The following is a 15,365-nucleotide window of genomic DNA, read 5'->3' on the forward strand; positions in this document are numbered from 1 at the left end:
GTTACTAGCTTACCCAGTTCCTGACCGGTCACGGGGGGAGTTCAGAACTTACCTGTTTGCGAGACATAGAACTGAGAACAAAGAATGCCCCTATTGTGGGGAGGTCGATACCCCCGATCATGTCATTTTTCAATGCCATAGGTGGGCGATTCAGAGGAGAGAGAGATAGAAGACATAGTGGGTCCGATAAATGTAGACAATGTTGTGGATAGGAAATAAAACTGTTGACCGGTGAAAAAGAGTTCCAGGCAATAGCCAAATACATCTCGGCGGTACTTCGGAGAAACGAGGAGGTGGAGGGTGGAGAAGGGTGAGGGATAGCCCACTATGGAGTCGTCGTCCGTCTGGGCTTGCTTGGGTGGTGGCAGCGAGGAAGTGGGGGCGACTCCGGATCTTCTCGCGTCTTAATACTTCGGAGAAAACAACACCTGGGGTAAAAATAAAAAGACCCGTACCGGCAGGGGGCTAGAAATAGTATTGAGAGTAAGGCTAGTATGTGTGTTTGAGAGTGGGCAATAAAACAACAAAAGATCCAACCGTCGCCCCGACCCGTCATGCCGGACGTACAGCCGGTAGGTGGGAAGGGCCGTTTGAGATTTGAGGACACGCCCCTGCATTGAGCCATGCTTAATTGCTGATCCAATGCAGGGATGTAGGGGAAGAAAAGAAAAAAATAATAAAAGTCCATTTAAGTCACTCAATCTATAAATATGGAAAAAACCTCATTCTTCTTTTCCGCATTTCCGTTTCTAAATCTTTTATTTCTTGGTAAATTTCTTTGGCAAATTTGTTTGTAATTTCTTGGTAGATTTTAATCTGTAAACTTTCTCCGTTCTTTTGGATGCAAAAATCGTCTTTAAGATTCTTTTTTCTTCTTTTAAAAAATGTCTTACGTTAAACTTACCTAAACACTCTCTTGCACATAAGGTCTCTTCGCAAATTACTGTTTTGTAGTGTCGTAGTTTAGCTTTATAGCTTAAAAATTTCTTATTATAAACATCCGCTGTCAGTCTTATAGGCTGATTCCATTCTACGAATCCTACTTTTAATTCCTTCTTCTTCTTCAAATACAGATAGTGTTATTTCAGTGTTATTTAAGTATCTTCCCAAGATACTTAAATTTGCCGAATTTGTGTATTTTTTTGTTCCTTTTCAAATATTATTTCTTTTACACAGTTTTTATCATTAATTATAAATTTTAATAAATATAAATTCTGATTAAACTTCTAAACCCACTTTTTTTTTGTTTTCTACCAACAGATGTACTTTTAATTTTGTTTCTTCTGCATTTGGAACTAGAACAACTACTTATCTGCAAAGGCTAAATGGTTAATGGCTAATTTATTTTTTCGCATTCCTAAATATACAAATTCTGAGATTTGATGTTTAACCAGATTTTTATTACATTCTCTAATTACATTTCTAAAACAATGTTAAACAGGATTGGGGAGATTCCATCACCCTGCCTTATACTTGTTTTTATCTCAAATGCTTTTATTTCTATTTTATGTAAAAATAATAATAATCTGACAGTTCGTATTAATCATAAAAATAAGAAAAAAACAAATAAGTTTGGAATTAATTTTCAAATAAAAAATAAACATAATTTTTTAATATGTAATAATAATTTAAATGACCTAAATAAAGGTGAAGGAATTAAATTGTATATTTGAAAACCTTGATGTCAATTTTAAATCAATACTATATTTTCATGGACGGTGAGCTTTCTCAGAGTGTAGATACTAGCTATTTTTACTTTCTTATAAATATGAAATGTCTACGCGCGCGCGCACACACACACGTTAAAAAAATACTGTGATCGTAAAAATCTGATTTTTAACGTATTTTCATACTTGCATACTTGCGAAATCTTATATATTATCGGAGTAATATTTAAATATCTGAAATTTTCTGAATTCACAGTGGTTTTTAGAAGTATGTCTTATATATTAACTAATAACCATTTCCCAAAGAAGTGGTTTTTAACTTAATTGTCGTTTTTAAAGAAGTTGTTTCTATTTAAACGGATATATATATTATTTTGTTTCCGGTTTTCCTAAAACTAGTTAAAATTTTTTTTTTTTTCTCTAGAAAATGTCTATTCATTTAAATATTTAAAGACAAAGAAAAGATATGTTGTAAAATCACTTCCCAAGGAAGTGGTATCTTTTCGTAACAAAATGTGGTCTATTTCTGCTAATGGAATTCACTAAATTTATTTCGGTAATTTATAAAATGTAACATAAAAACTATTATTCATATATACGGTACCGATTTTAAAATTCTAACTCAAAAGATTCTGTCCCCCTAAGAGTGAAATTTTTAAAAAAGAAGATGATTTCAAAACAAAAAATCTTAGCTTTTTTTCACACAATTTAAACATATATTAACACAAACAGTATTTAAAACCCTCTAATAGACATCATTATGATTTTGAAAAATTTTCAAAGATTCCAAAATATTTTAATCGATTTTATTTTGCAATCCAAACATTAATCCAACTTATCCTATTTTTAACCGATTTCAAAAAGTATAGTGAGTTCTCAATTTGAAATTATTGTCTACTTTTTTATAATATTCAAACCTTACGACAAAATTCAACGATTTTGAGATTCCGTTTTTATTTTATGAGAAATTTCTTTCAGTGTTACCGAATCAGGAAGTTTCTTTAAAATACATAAGCGGAAAATAATTGGGAAATGTATTTTATTTGTTTGTCAATATTACTTAATCCTGTATCGTTGTAGTGTACTGTTACACTACATATGGTATATATACATATGGTATATACTGATATACCATATGTCATTCCGATATTTAAAGTATTTTCAAGCAAACAATCCTCCAATTCCAGGCAACGTTATTATGTTTTTTTTTGCATTTCTTTTATATTTTTTATTAATCAGAAGGAATATTTGCGTTTCTTGCAAACGGTTTTTTGAATGTGCAGATTTTTTTTGTAGGTCTGCTCTTGTTTTAGACTAAAAATATTTTTAAAAATTGTAATAAAATTAATTTTTTTTAAATAATAAAAACTTTTTAAAAAATGTATAAATATAATTTCCCTAAAATAGACTAATAAGTTTTCGATTTATTTAATAACTTAAAAATTGCATTTTCGTATTTTATAATATACTTAATTTTCTACATGATTTAAATCAATTATTTATATATATATATATATTTTTTTTTTTTTTTTTTTTTTTTTTTAGCTACTATGGACTACGTGTTTTTCAATTTATTTTTTTCCATATCTCTTTCAACACCTTCCGGTGTTTTTTTCTTTCTTCTTTCTATGTATACTTCTTCCTTTGTTTTTGTTTTTCCTGGAAATCTGTGATATTTTGCAATTTCCTTCTCAATTTTTCAATTGTTTTTATATTATTACTTTTGTAATGGAAATTTTATTGTTAAATTATATTGTAAATAACGTACACGCATATTTATACGTTATTATTATATTTATTTAACCTTAGATTTCACAGTTGGCGTTACTCGTACACAAGAAATTACTCTGGAGTGGCTAGAGCATCTCAATATGCTTCATTGTCATTAATACAACACACACGATTTTTTATAAACGAAATAATGGAATAATATTACACTATTCTATAATGAGATTTAAATAAAAAATTAATTTATTATACAAACAAATTTTTAATGAAGAATTTATATATACATATATTTATATCGATTACATATTGACTAGCATTACCTCGTCGCGGCTTTGACCGCGTTATATGGTTACTTGCGTTTCCCGTCGCGGTCAGTTTTTTTTAATTTTATGTTTTTTAGTCAAGTAACTGAAGACAGATGCAGCAGTCGCGTCGCACAGACAGAAACAGTGGCAGTAGCTGTGATGGCTGAGCTGCCGCGCCGTATACCGCCGCATTCCTTAAAAAATCGAAATTCAAAAAACCTCGAAAGTAGTTATACATCTGAAAAATATTTGCAAAAAATAGAAAGCATCACGTCACCGCTTCGCCCGTGTTATATGGTACTTGCGTTTCCCGTCGCGGTCAGGGGATATTTAGCCGGTCATGGCTCGCTTCGCTCGTCCTTCCTGTCTAGCCAGAGGGCTCTGCCCCTTGGACCCTGCTGTGTTAATTAAACTCATGCTTGTGATAATTATAATGATAAATAAAAATTAAAGCCTGTTCAATTTATAAAAAAAAATATCAGTGTATTTTAATTTCTTCAGAGCAACAGTTTGGTCAGTATAGGACCCGAAACTTTGAGTTATCTAAGAATATGGGTTTCAAAACAATCGGCCTCCATCTTAAAAACATTAGTTTTAACTGGTTACCCGGTAAATAAAATGAATTTTGCCCGATTTTTAGCGTTACTCGAAAAATACCACTAAGAGGTGACCGTACTTGGGCTCTCTTTTTTTTTAATTACTTTTAATGTTTTTTACTCAAGTAACCGGAACCAGTCGCGTCGCACATACAGTAAAAGTGTATTCAGAATCGAAATTCAAAAAACCCGACAATAGTTTTTAAATATTTATCTGAAGAATATTTACAAGCCCCAGTCTAATGAATATCTCGTTAAGTATAGTCGGAAATGGGAAAAATTTGCAATCATTGTTCGAATTTTTTTTACCTTTCTTCATCTCTCTCAAGGTCGAATTTCGAAAAAATCTAGAAATTGGTTTTTAGATACGTACATGAAAATTACACCCACCAAAAATCTAGTTGATATCTTCATTTGTTACCGAGAAATTAGAAAAAAAATAGTAAATTTCATTGTTACTCCATTTTAACCTTTTAAACTCGGAATTTCGCAAATTCTGTCTTAAGTATGCACTTACACCGTAAGAAGAACATGTATACAAATTTTCACTCATTTATCTTCAGTAGTTTTTGCTGGGCGTTCATGAATCAGTCAGTCGGTCTGTCAGTCAGGACAAGTTGCTTTATAGGTACAGATAACTAACTCTAATTTACTGTTTATCTATCTTTAGCGGTTTGCGGTGTGAATAAATCCTTAACTGAATACTATTTAATCATCTACGTTGAATTTATCCAATAACTAGGTCTCTAGTTTCTATACTAATCTTAAAAAACAATCTATCAATACTTTGAATTTTAAATAATCACTTCTTTATCTTTCTAGAAAATTTTACTTTCATTAGTTAAATACTTTAATTTTCTCCTTAATAAATTAACTGTGGGTGCTATGTATAAATAGGATTTTCCAAAAAAATTTCCTACCATAAGTAGGATCAAACAAATAACCCGTATTTTATTAAAGTTGTAAGAAAAATATTCTTACAACTTTATAAACAAATAGATATTTTAAAGGCAGTATATTAAAATTGTAAAAGTATTTAATTGCGAACCCCTGAAATTCATAATTCTGAAATATCTTCCTTTGCGCAACGTTTATTCTATCTACATTAATTTTAAATGTACTCAACCGACATGCAATCCCGTATTTAATGCGAAATTGTATTAAAGCATTGTAAACACTACATGATATATTTTGATAATAATGCTTCCTTAATTTGTAAAATTTAAATATCTGAAGTTATTCTTCAACTAGTTTGCGTTTGATTCAGTGGTTATTTTTGAAACTACTTTTTATGCCCTTTTACGTATAAGAGACCTCATCGAGAGGTACTTTCAGATCAGAATTTACTTTATAAAATCTAAATAATGTCATTTTAACGTATTTAAATTTGGAATTAAAAAATATATACCCCCAAAATATTATCCAGATTGCTTATTATACAGAATATAAAATGATTTATAATAATATAAAAATGGAAGAACGTGAACTATATTATTAAAAACAACTAAAACATGTAATTTATTTTGTTTTTATATTTTAATTCATGTTAAATACTAGCCTACATACAAACTGTGAACTTTATTGTTATACAATTCAGTGTATCAGATTTGGAAACATATTACTTCCGTTTCCTTTGTTATAGATTCATCACAATAAAAATTCAGAACTTCATTAATAAATACTCTCTAATGTTATAAAAATTCGATAATTTTTAAACATTATTTTTATTTATTATATTTCATTATTAAAAACTTAGGCGACGAGAAACTATCTCATTATTTCCCAAAAGAACTACGTAGTAGTTGCGAATTAATTGATTCACAATAAAACAAAATTAATAGATAAGAAAACATCTTTAATATTTATGAAAAAGAATCATTGTTGAATAATGATAAGGGACCCCGTCAGTATTAAATAAACCTTTATTTTTTTTTTTTGTTTTTTAATCTCTAAATGACAACATTTATCTTATCCTGATTTTGTTTAACACATATGATATATCCTGACAGTTAAAGGTTTATGTTTTCTCTGATTTTTTTTTTACTAAATTTTTATCTTATCCAATTACAAATAAGGGGAGTGGATTATACCGCAGTAACCAGAAGGAGTGGGGATTTTTAAGTAGTTTAAATCACAAGCCTAGTACTGTAGTAGATTAGAGCTTTTTAGTAAGCAAAGTAGTTCACACTTGTTCAATACTGTATAGTGTTCAACCGATTATCAACTTGGACCGCTTAAAATAATTTTTTATACATTTTTGTTAACAGTTATTTGTAATTTTGTCGCATATAGTTCTTATTTATTTTACAAACACAGATATAAATGTAATTTTTATGCTGCTTCGTAAGTATTTGTTATTTAATGTTATTTATTATTAATACTTATTTTTTATATATTTTTATTATTTATTTAATTTTATAACTGTAATTTGCCTTTGCTTAATTTTTCTGTATCTATTGTTCAACAATTGAATTTCATCTAGGTAAATTTATGTATTTATTTTATATTTTAATGGTTTTTCTATTAACGATTTTAAAAAACCAACCCTTATGAAGAACAAAAAAGATTGTGTTATATATAACAAAAAAAGTTTTTTTTGTTTATTTCTGTTTGTTTTTCCTTTTTAATCTTTATGTTCTGTATTTTATTTTAAGTAGTATAAGATATTAATATTAGTTAACCTCTATTTCTATATAATAATAATAATAACAGTGAATCTCTTAATCCACGTTTTGTTTCATTTGGCTAATTTTTTCTATAAAAATCAGTGAAACTGAAGTTATTTATGATTGGTTAATTATATTTTAATTAATACACAAAGTATTGTGTGTATATATATATATATATATATATATATATATATATATATATATATATATATACTGACAGAGTGATTCCAAAGTGCACCACAATCTCTCGGGAAGATTCTATAGCCAAAAATAAGAAAAACGTTCTTATAAACATAGGTGGAAAAACGGTCGTTAACGAGTTTCGGCTCGGAAAACGTTCAGCCCTTCTTTCTGCTTCCTCTGTGGAATTAAACCGTACTAAAATTCTTGGGGTAAAAATCAAGGGCTAAATTTGATAATTCCTTGGTTTTTTATCTAAGAAATTGAATAAAAGTGGTCCCAGACCTCTATCTCACTTAGGTTTTAATAAAAACTGGGTAAAGCACGAAAAGGTTTTGTCGAAAGTACATTTTTTTAGGTTTGGAATAAAATAATTTTTTTTAATTTACCAATAAACAAATAAAAATTTCTAACTTTGTAGAGAATTTAATTCTGAAAAAAATTATGTTCATTAAAATTAAACATAACTTGAGAGGTTCAACTTTGATTAGAAATAAAACACACAAAGCTGGATCGAAAAAGTTATTTTAAACAGAACAATTTACATACAAATGCTAAAAACAGAAAAACGTTTATATATACACGATTATACTCGAATATCATTTTCTATTTTGTTTAATAACCTTTTGCCATCTTTCTAGCAACTTCATGATTCGACGCTCGTTGAAAATTTGAATCTGAACAGAATGATGTGAATAACATTAATAAAAACAAATAAAAGTTTTATGACCAAAAGAGGAACAACCAACTCGCCAAAAAAATCCTGAATTAACATATTTTTACATATATATATGTGTGTGTGTGTGTGTGTATCTCTCTCCCTCTCTCTCTCTCTCTCTCTCTATATATATATATATATATATATATATATATATATAGAGAGAGAGAGAGAGAGAGAGAGAGAGAAATTTTTTAGTTAATTCAATTCTTAGGGAAAGCGAAATTAAAATTGCTGTTAAGATAATAATTACTATTAACTTTTCTGCTAAGATCACTATAGTTTTTATTTTTAGTACTGCCTGACTTTCTTAGCTTCATAAAAAAATGAATCTAAGAAAGGTAAGCAGTACTAAACGTAGAAAAAAGGATTAGTTTATTACAGCTACAGCCAAACATAACAGTTGTCACCCATCCTCTCCCATTCCTTTCTATCACCCTTAACCCTTAGCCAAATCATCCCTCCATAACTTCTTTTCATTTCATCATACCAGTTACTGAGTTTGTTTCCATTCTCTTGACGACCATTGTATTGATGCAAGCTCATCTTTCATTCCCTCTGATCATGTGGCCTACCTACTTCTTTTTCCTTGCAATAATCCTCTTGAAAACAAAATAAAATAATTGTAGGCCGAGTGGTGAGTTTAAATTTATGGACGATATTGCAGGATATTCACTGTTTGAGTTCAGTTTGAATATTAGCGAAGTTGATTTTTATTTTATTTATTTATTTTTGTTTTACAAGTACAGTTTGAAATTCTTCGTAGCTGTTGTTTTTTATTATTATTATTTTTCATTTATTTTTGCTTTTATATTTTGTTACTTATTTTTAAATAATTCTTTTACATCTACTAAATGCTTAACAATTGAAATCCGTATTGTTTTTTACTTTTTTATTAACTTACTTGGACGTTTATCTTTGATATTTTATTCCATTTACTGTTCAGAGTAATCTTTTTTACTTCCTTGTACGAAGTAAAGGAAGTGTTGCGATCGAAAAAAATTTCGGTTTTCAAATTTCACAGAAATATCCATTTTGGTCATCCCTGAATGCATTTTGACTAGTTTCGGCGTGACGTCTGTACGTGCATATGTATCTCCCATAACTCAAAAACTATTAGCCGTAGGATGTTGAAATTTTGGGTTTAGGACTGTTGTAACACTAGCTGTGCACCTCCCCTTTTTATTGCAATCGATTGAACCAAAAGTGTCCAAAAAAGCCCAAATTCCAAAAAGAAATTGGATTTTAGACTTTTTCTTAACTGAAGTTATAGGTCCTCATTAAGAGCTTTTCAACTATATATCATAAGTGGTACTTCTTTTCATTGATTCCAGAGTTATAACCAAATAAAATTTTAATTAATGAAATACTTTGTCTTACAAGGGGAAGGCACATCGGTTCGAATCAGACTTCATCTCCTTTTTTTTAACTTTTTTTTTATTTAAATATATTGATTTACACTGATAAATATAATTTTTGTCCTAATATATGATACATGATTTTAATCTGTTATTTGATGTTGAAAACGAATATGAACTCAGAATCTTTCTATCACCCACCAAATTTTTCAAAAAAATTTTAATTTTAATTAAAGGATGTTTTTTTTCATTTTTCAACGTATAGTTAGCACTTTAAACTCCTTTGTTGTATTTTGTTAGCTCATTTTTTATTGTTTAACTTTGTTTATATAATTTGTAAGCTATAAATAAAAAATACTAGACAAAGAATTAAATCAAATCATAATCACATATTACGACATCATATCTAATACTGAAGAGTGAGCCTTCATGGGAAAGATTAATCATGACTGTGCAGGTCAAAACATGTAGTTGAAAACACAGCTGTGAATCAATTTTGCTCAGTCTTATTGCTGTCTTAATTTTGTTAATAGTGCAGTGTCATAATGCCTCGAAATTGTGTAAATGATGTTGCCTTTTGTTATGTATGTGGTGAGTTTACTGTAAAATCAAATAGAAAAAACATTACACCTTTAATTAAAAAAGCATATAATTTGTACTTTCAGTGTAAAATTGGTGATCAGGATAAAACGTGGGCTTCTCATATAGTATACACTAACTGTTCTGTATATTTAAGAGGATGGCTGAAATGTACACGGAAGGCTTTGCCATTTGATGTACCTATGGTTTGGCGTGAACCAAAGGATTATGTAACCGATTGTTATTTTTGTTTGACAAGTGTGTCTGGAATTTCTAAAACATCTAAACATACTGAAAAACATCCTTCATTGCAATCTGCAATCAGGCCTGAACCTAACAGTGAAATTATTCCAGTTCCTGAGCCACCTGTGAATGTATGTTTCGAAAGCAGCGATGAAGAATCAGGCAGTACTGAAGAAGACAACAATGATTTTGATTTTGAATTATCTTCCAACAAGGCACATCTTATATCACAAGGTGAATTAAATGACTTGGTTAGGGATTTAATTTATCAAAAAATCAAGCTGAACGTTAGGATTAAGACTGCAAGGTTGGAATTTACTTCAAAAAAAAAATACAAAACTTTTGGGCTTTCGAAGCCGACAAAAAGAACTTTTCAGTACTTATTGATGAGAATAATTTCGTTTATTGTACAAATATTGATCAGCTTATGTCGCTCTTAGGACAAGCTCATAAACCTGAGGACTGGCGCCTTTTCATTCGTCCAAGTATAGTTTAAAAGTGGTTCTACTACATAACGGTAACAAATATCTTTCGATACCAATCGCTTATGGTATTAATTTGAAAGAGACATACGATCTGATGAAAGACGTTCTTGAAAAAATAAATTATAAAAAACATAGCTGGAACATATGTAGCGATTTTAAAGTTATAGCTATTTTGTTAGGCGTGCAGTTAGGCTATACTAAGTACATGTGTTTTCTTTGCGAATGGGACAGTCGAACTAGGGATAAACATTATGTTACCAAGGAAGAAACGTGACAAATTAACTCCAAATGGGAAAAATATTATTCATGAGCCCTTAGTTGAACCCAAAAACTTATTTTTACTCCCTCTTCATATCAAGCTAGGACTAATGAAAAATTTTGTAAAAGCAATGAAGAAGGATAATTCAGTATTATTGTACATCAGGCAGAAATTTCCGAATGTAAGAGAAGAAAAAATTAAAGAAGGAATATTTGGTGGTTCTCAAATAAGAGAGTTAATCAAAGATAATGTATTTAACTCAGTGTTAAATAATGTAGAAAGTGCAGCTTGGGCTTCATTTAAAGACGTTTGCAAAACTTTTCTGGGCAAACAAAAATCTGACAACTACCACGATATTATTAATCAACTTCTTACTTCATGCAGAGCTATGGGGTGTAATACGTCTTCGAAAATACATTTCCTCCACTCACATCTGGATTTTTTCCCGGACAGCCCCGGAGACGTAAGTGACGAACACAGTAAGCGTTTCCACCAAGATAAAAAATCAGAATATCAATGAAAATAAACAGAAATTAAAACAACAATACAAATTCATGTTCTGATTTCGGTGATGAAAAGCCGCTATAAAGAGAAATAGAATACTAATATGCTGGCCGATTACTGTTGGACATTAATTTGGAATGTGCCTGAGGCTATTTATAAAAGAAAAGCATCAACGAAATCATTCTAACACAGATATGGCCATGCAAAATTATAAATTTTACAGATTTTAACTATATTTTCCCTTAATTTTTTTTGAAGCGTAATTTATTTAAAACTAAGGGTGATAGAAAAATTGTATTTACAGATCTGTGATGTACGCAGAAAAGCAATTCAAGAAATCGTATCACACTCAGAGAAACATTAATTTTTTTTTTTTGTTTATCAGTGTTATTAATAATTTTAGCCTCTCATCGTAAAAAAATGTGTTCAATGAATAATAATTTAATAATAATAAAAAAAACTATGAAATAATATCAGAAGTTATTAATGAAATAAAATTTTATGTACTTAAAAAAATTTTTTAACTTTTAAAAAAAGTTGTGTATATGTAATTTAATAGGCGTACAAGGAAATCATATGGTGTCCACATCAGATTTTTTTTTTTATAAATTTAAAATTTTGTTCCTCATTTTTGTTTCTTTTTTGAAATTTTATTTTGATTTAAAACTACGTTACACTAAATTGCAAATCGTTTTATACTTTAATAATCGGTATTATCTAATCTCAAGCTTAAGATTCTTGTTATAGTATTGTTAATTGAGCTCTAGCGATAAAAAACCAATTCTGGAATAAAAAATAAAATAACTCCGCTTATTTAAATGAATTTAACAACCGTTATTCTGTATAATCATTGGACGGATGTAAAAAAATATATATTTTTTTTATATGATTTATAACAATATTTTTATTTTTTTAGTATTACATTTTTTAATTAATATATTGTAGTTGTTTACTTATTTGGATTTTATTGCGTAGATATTAAATTTTATTTATTCGAGAATAGAAAAAAGGTTACTGAACTTTGTTCTATATAGTTCAGAAATCCATTTAATTAACTTGCCATTTAAAAAAAAAATATTGTTTCTTATATTAAGATATCCCGGGGTGTAACATGAAAAATCGATGTGAATTATCTAGGTCATTATTGGTTTAAATCTTTTATCATTCTTCCAATTTTTTTATTCTTAATATCGAAAAAATTATTTATTTAAAAAAAGTTCTGATAATTTATTTTTTATTTATTATTCGTTTAATGTATAGTAGAGTTGTTTGTTAAAAATATGTATAATTTTCTTAATTAATTTGTATATAATTTTAGTTATCTTTTCCTCTTGATAAATTTGTGTTTCATGACCAAAACCTAGGCAATTGAAAAATCTATATTTTTTAATATACTCCGTTAGATTCTATAGACTAATCAGTATGAAGAAGACTATTTAGTAAAACAGGTATTTAAATGTATTGCTTCAAAATAGAATAGGCTGCATTAATTTGTTAATTTAGTCTACTTGTCCCAGTATTTCTAGGTTTGGTTGTGACATATAAAATCACTTGAAGAACGAGAGAGACCAGTGGAATTATATTTCCCTGAGAGTAATGATGTTCAATATACATCCTCTACGGTAAATAGAGTGAAGGTATCATTTTTTATAGAAATAAATATCACCTGTATTACGAAGGACATGATGATTTACAAATAATGTATGCAGGATGTACTAAAATGAATATTCAGGATTTTAAAGCTATTTAATATATCTTAACATCGACTCGCAATAATGAATCTTAAATAAAAAGAGAAAGTAACTCTTACAGTTTTCCCTACGTTCAACACGAACATCGTTTCATCACACGCAGCAAACTTGCAACCGACAGGAGAGTTCGTCCCCTACTTGAACCGAATGTCTGAAGAAATGTAAGCGACAACCGCTTCAGTCCTTTGTCTCAATTCGGGTAGATCAGTTAGTAGCAAAGTCACATAAACTAGATTCTTTATAAAACCTCCGGAGGAAAAAATCACATGGAATCAGATCGGGTGACCTCGGAGGCCACCCCAAACAAGCTCTGTCATCGGATCGTGCCGTCCGATCCAGCGGTCGGGGTAAACGTCATTCTACCGATCCCGAACAGTGTTACTCACAATAAAAGGCATAAAATTTGATAAAATACATTCTAATAAAACTAATATTTATAGAACTAATTATTATTAAAAAAAAATTACTTACTTTGTGAATGTTGTTTGGTACATCAGATTTCATTAAAATATCTCAAACCGTTCTCAAGGTACAGATTTTTATTGTAAAAACACAAAATAGTGAATAGAGGGGAAATAAAGTGAGATAGTGGATTTGTCCCCATGAAAAATTTGTTTTTTTTTTATCCTGAGGAATCACCCTCAGTTTTACCCATAGGTTGTGCCGGGACACATCTACGTATATGTGGTGTATGTGAAAAATTTTATTACGGTTAAAACTCGTGAAAATCGGTTTCGTATTTTTATATTCTCACACAAAATATTAAAGTTAAATTAAAATCATACTAATTCAATGAATAAGGGAATTCTGTACTGTGGTTACCTTAAGCTTGTATCACAACACTACTTTTTCTTAGCTTTAATAAGCTTTTTTAGTGAAAATAAAAAGTATGTCGGGCTAAAATATCAAATAAAGTTAGTTGTTGGCAAAATTCCTTTAATAAACATGAATTAACATGTTATTTCATGTGCTATACGGATTCTTAATAATAATTTTAAAAAAAGCTGACAACAAAACCGATAACAAAAAAACTAACAAAGTTGTTATATTTTCCTGGCATTGGTTATTTATTCTTATATTATGGAAAACTAACGACGAATGAAACATTTTTAAAAAAATCGATATTTTTAAACTTTTATCGGCTTCCCACCCCCAATATTGTCCCCAAAGTATTTATTTATGTTTTTAGTCACTTTCATTATAACTATGTTTAGAAAGACGTAAAATAATCCTTTAAAAAATATGCAATAAATAAAAAAAATGTTTTTCGATTTTTGGGGTAGGAGAGGATTTAGAGACAAATTTATTTTTTAAATGGTAAGATAAGTATGTATGCACGTACTAAACTTATTATAGAATGATGTTAAATTTGCAAAACTTTAATCAAATTGACCCCAAAGAAATTATTTACCCTACCCCCATGAGATATTGACCTCAAATTTTTACCGATAAACTGACACGAGTCTCAGTACAAAATTTCATCAAAATCGGTTATCCAGTCAAAAGCTATTGTTTCAGACACTCCGACACACGTACATACGTTCGAACACTACCCTCCCCCACAATGTTTTTTTTTTTTTGTTTTTTGGGATTCCTGGTTCACGAAACGTCGAGAAGTGAAAAAACACTCATACGACGTTTTTTTACTGATTACCATACTTTCCTTCTTGTAGCACAGAAGGAAATACTCTAGAACTATGATGCCAGAGAAGTAAAAATTATATAATATTTTTACAAATTCAAACAAATAATTTTTAATTTTTTTCAAAGATAGCGTAGTACAGGAAATCTAATTGTATATAAACCTCTCAGTCTGATTCATTTAATTAACGACTACAACAAAATATGATATATAAATATAAAAACAAAAATATAATAAGCATTTTTAGTTTTATAAATTTAAAACTATGACTAAAAATCTATTTATTTTATTAAACATTTAAAAAAAAATCTGTATTTTTTTTCTTGAAATTTCGCATATATTTCCCTATTTTTATTTTATTAACTAAAACGGTAAACATCTTTAAAGAAATTCAAATAAAAGTTTTTTTAATATTTCGCTTTTTGGCTTTGGCAAATTAATTATTACCGATTGATCTTTAAATTTATCGGTGAAAATTGCCACTCGTATAAAACACATGAAAAATATGTTTTAATTTAAAAATTTCATGTTTTACAAACAAGGGAACAACAACTGTTTCGGAAGAACACTTCTTGTTATTACTCCGTAAATTTCTCCCGTAAAGTAATTTGTGGCTTAATATTGGATAAAGATGTATTTATCCAACTCCAAAAAGCAATATAATGTAATCTGGAATTAACT

At 29.0% G+C, this 15,365-nt stretch overlaps 1 protein-coding gene across 6 annotated transcripts in view; it reads left to right on the forward strand.

The window, feature by feature from the left end:
• The window catches only part of LOC142323955 (carboxypeptidase D-like), a 103,488-nt gene that overhangs the window by 32,160 nt on the left and 55,963 nt on the right, over nt 1-15,365 (forward strand). Inside the window, exon 1 of one of the 6 annotated variants that reach the window (XM_075364365.1) lies at nt 6,483-6,639. The exons of the other annotated variants lie outside the window; for them this stretch is intronic. The gene's annotated coding sequence lies outside the window, so the exon portion shown is untranslated. Of the gene's footprint in view, nt 1-6,482; nt 6,640-15,365 lie in introns of those variants that run through there. 6 annotated transcript variants of the gene reach the window in all.

This window comes from Lycorma delicatula, chromosome 4 (genome assembly GCF_047948215.1).
Source record: "Lycorma delicatula isolate Av1 chromosome 4, ASM4794821v1, whole genome shotgun sequence".
In the NCBI taxonomy this organism is placed as follows: Eukaryota; Metazoa; Arthropoda; class Insecta; order Hemiptera; family Fulgoridae; genus Lycorma; species Lycorma delicatula.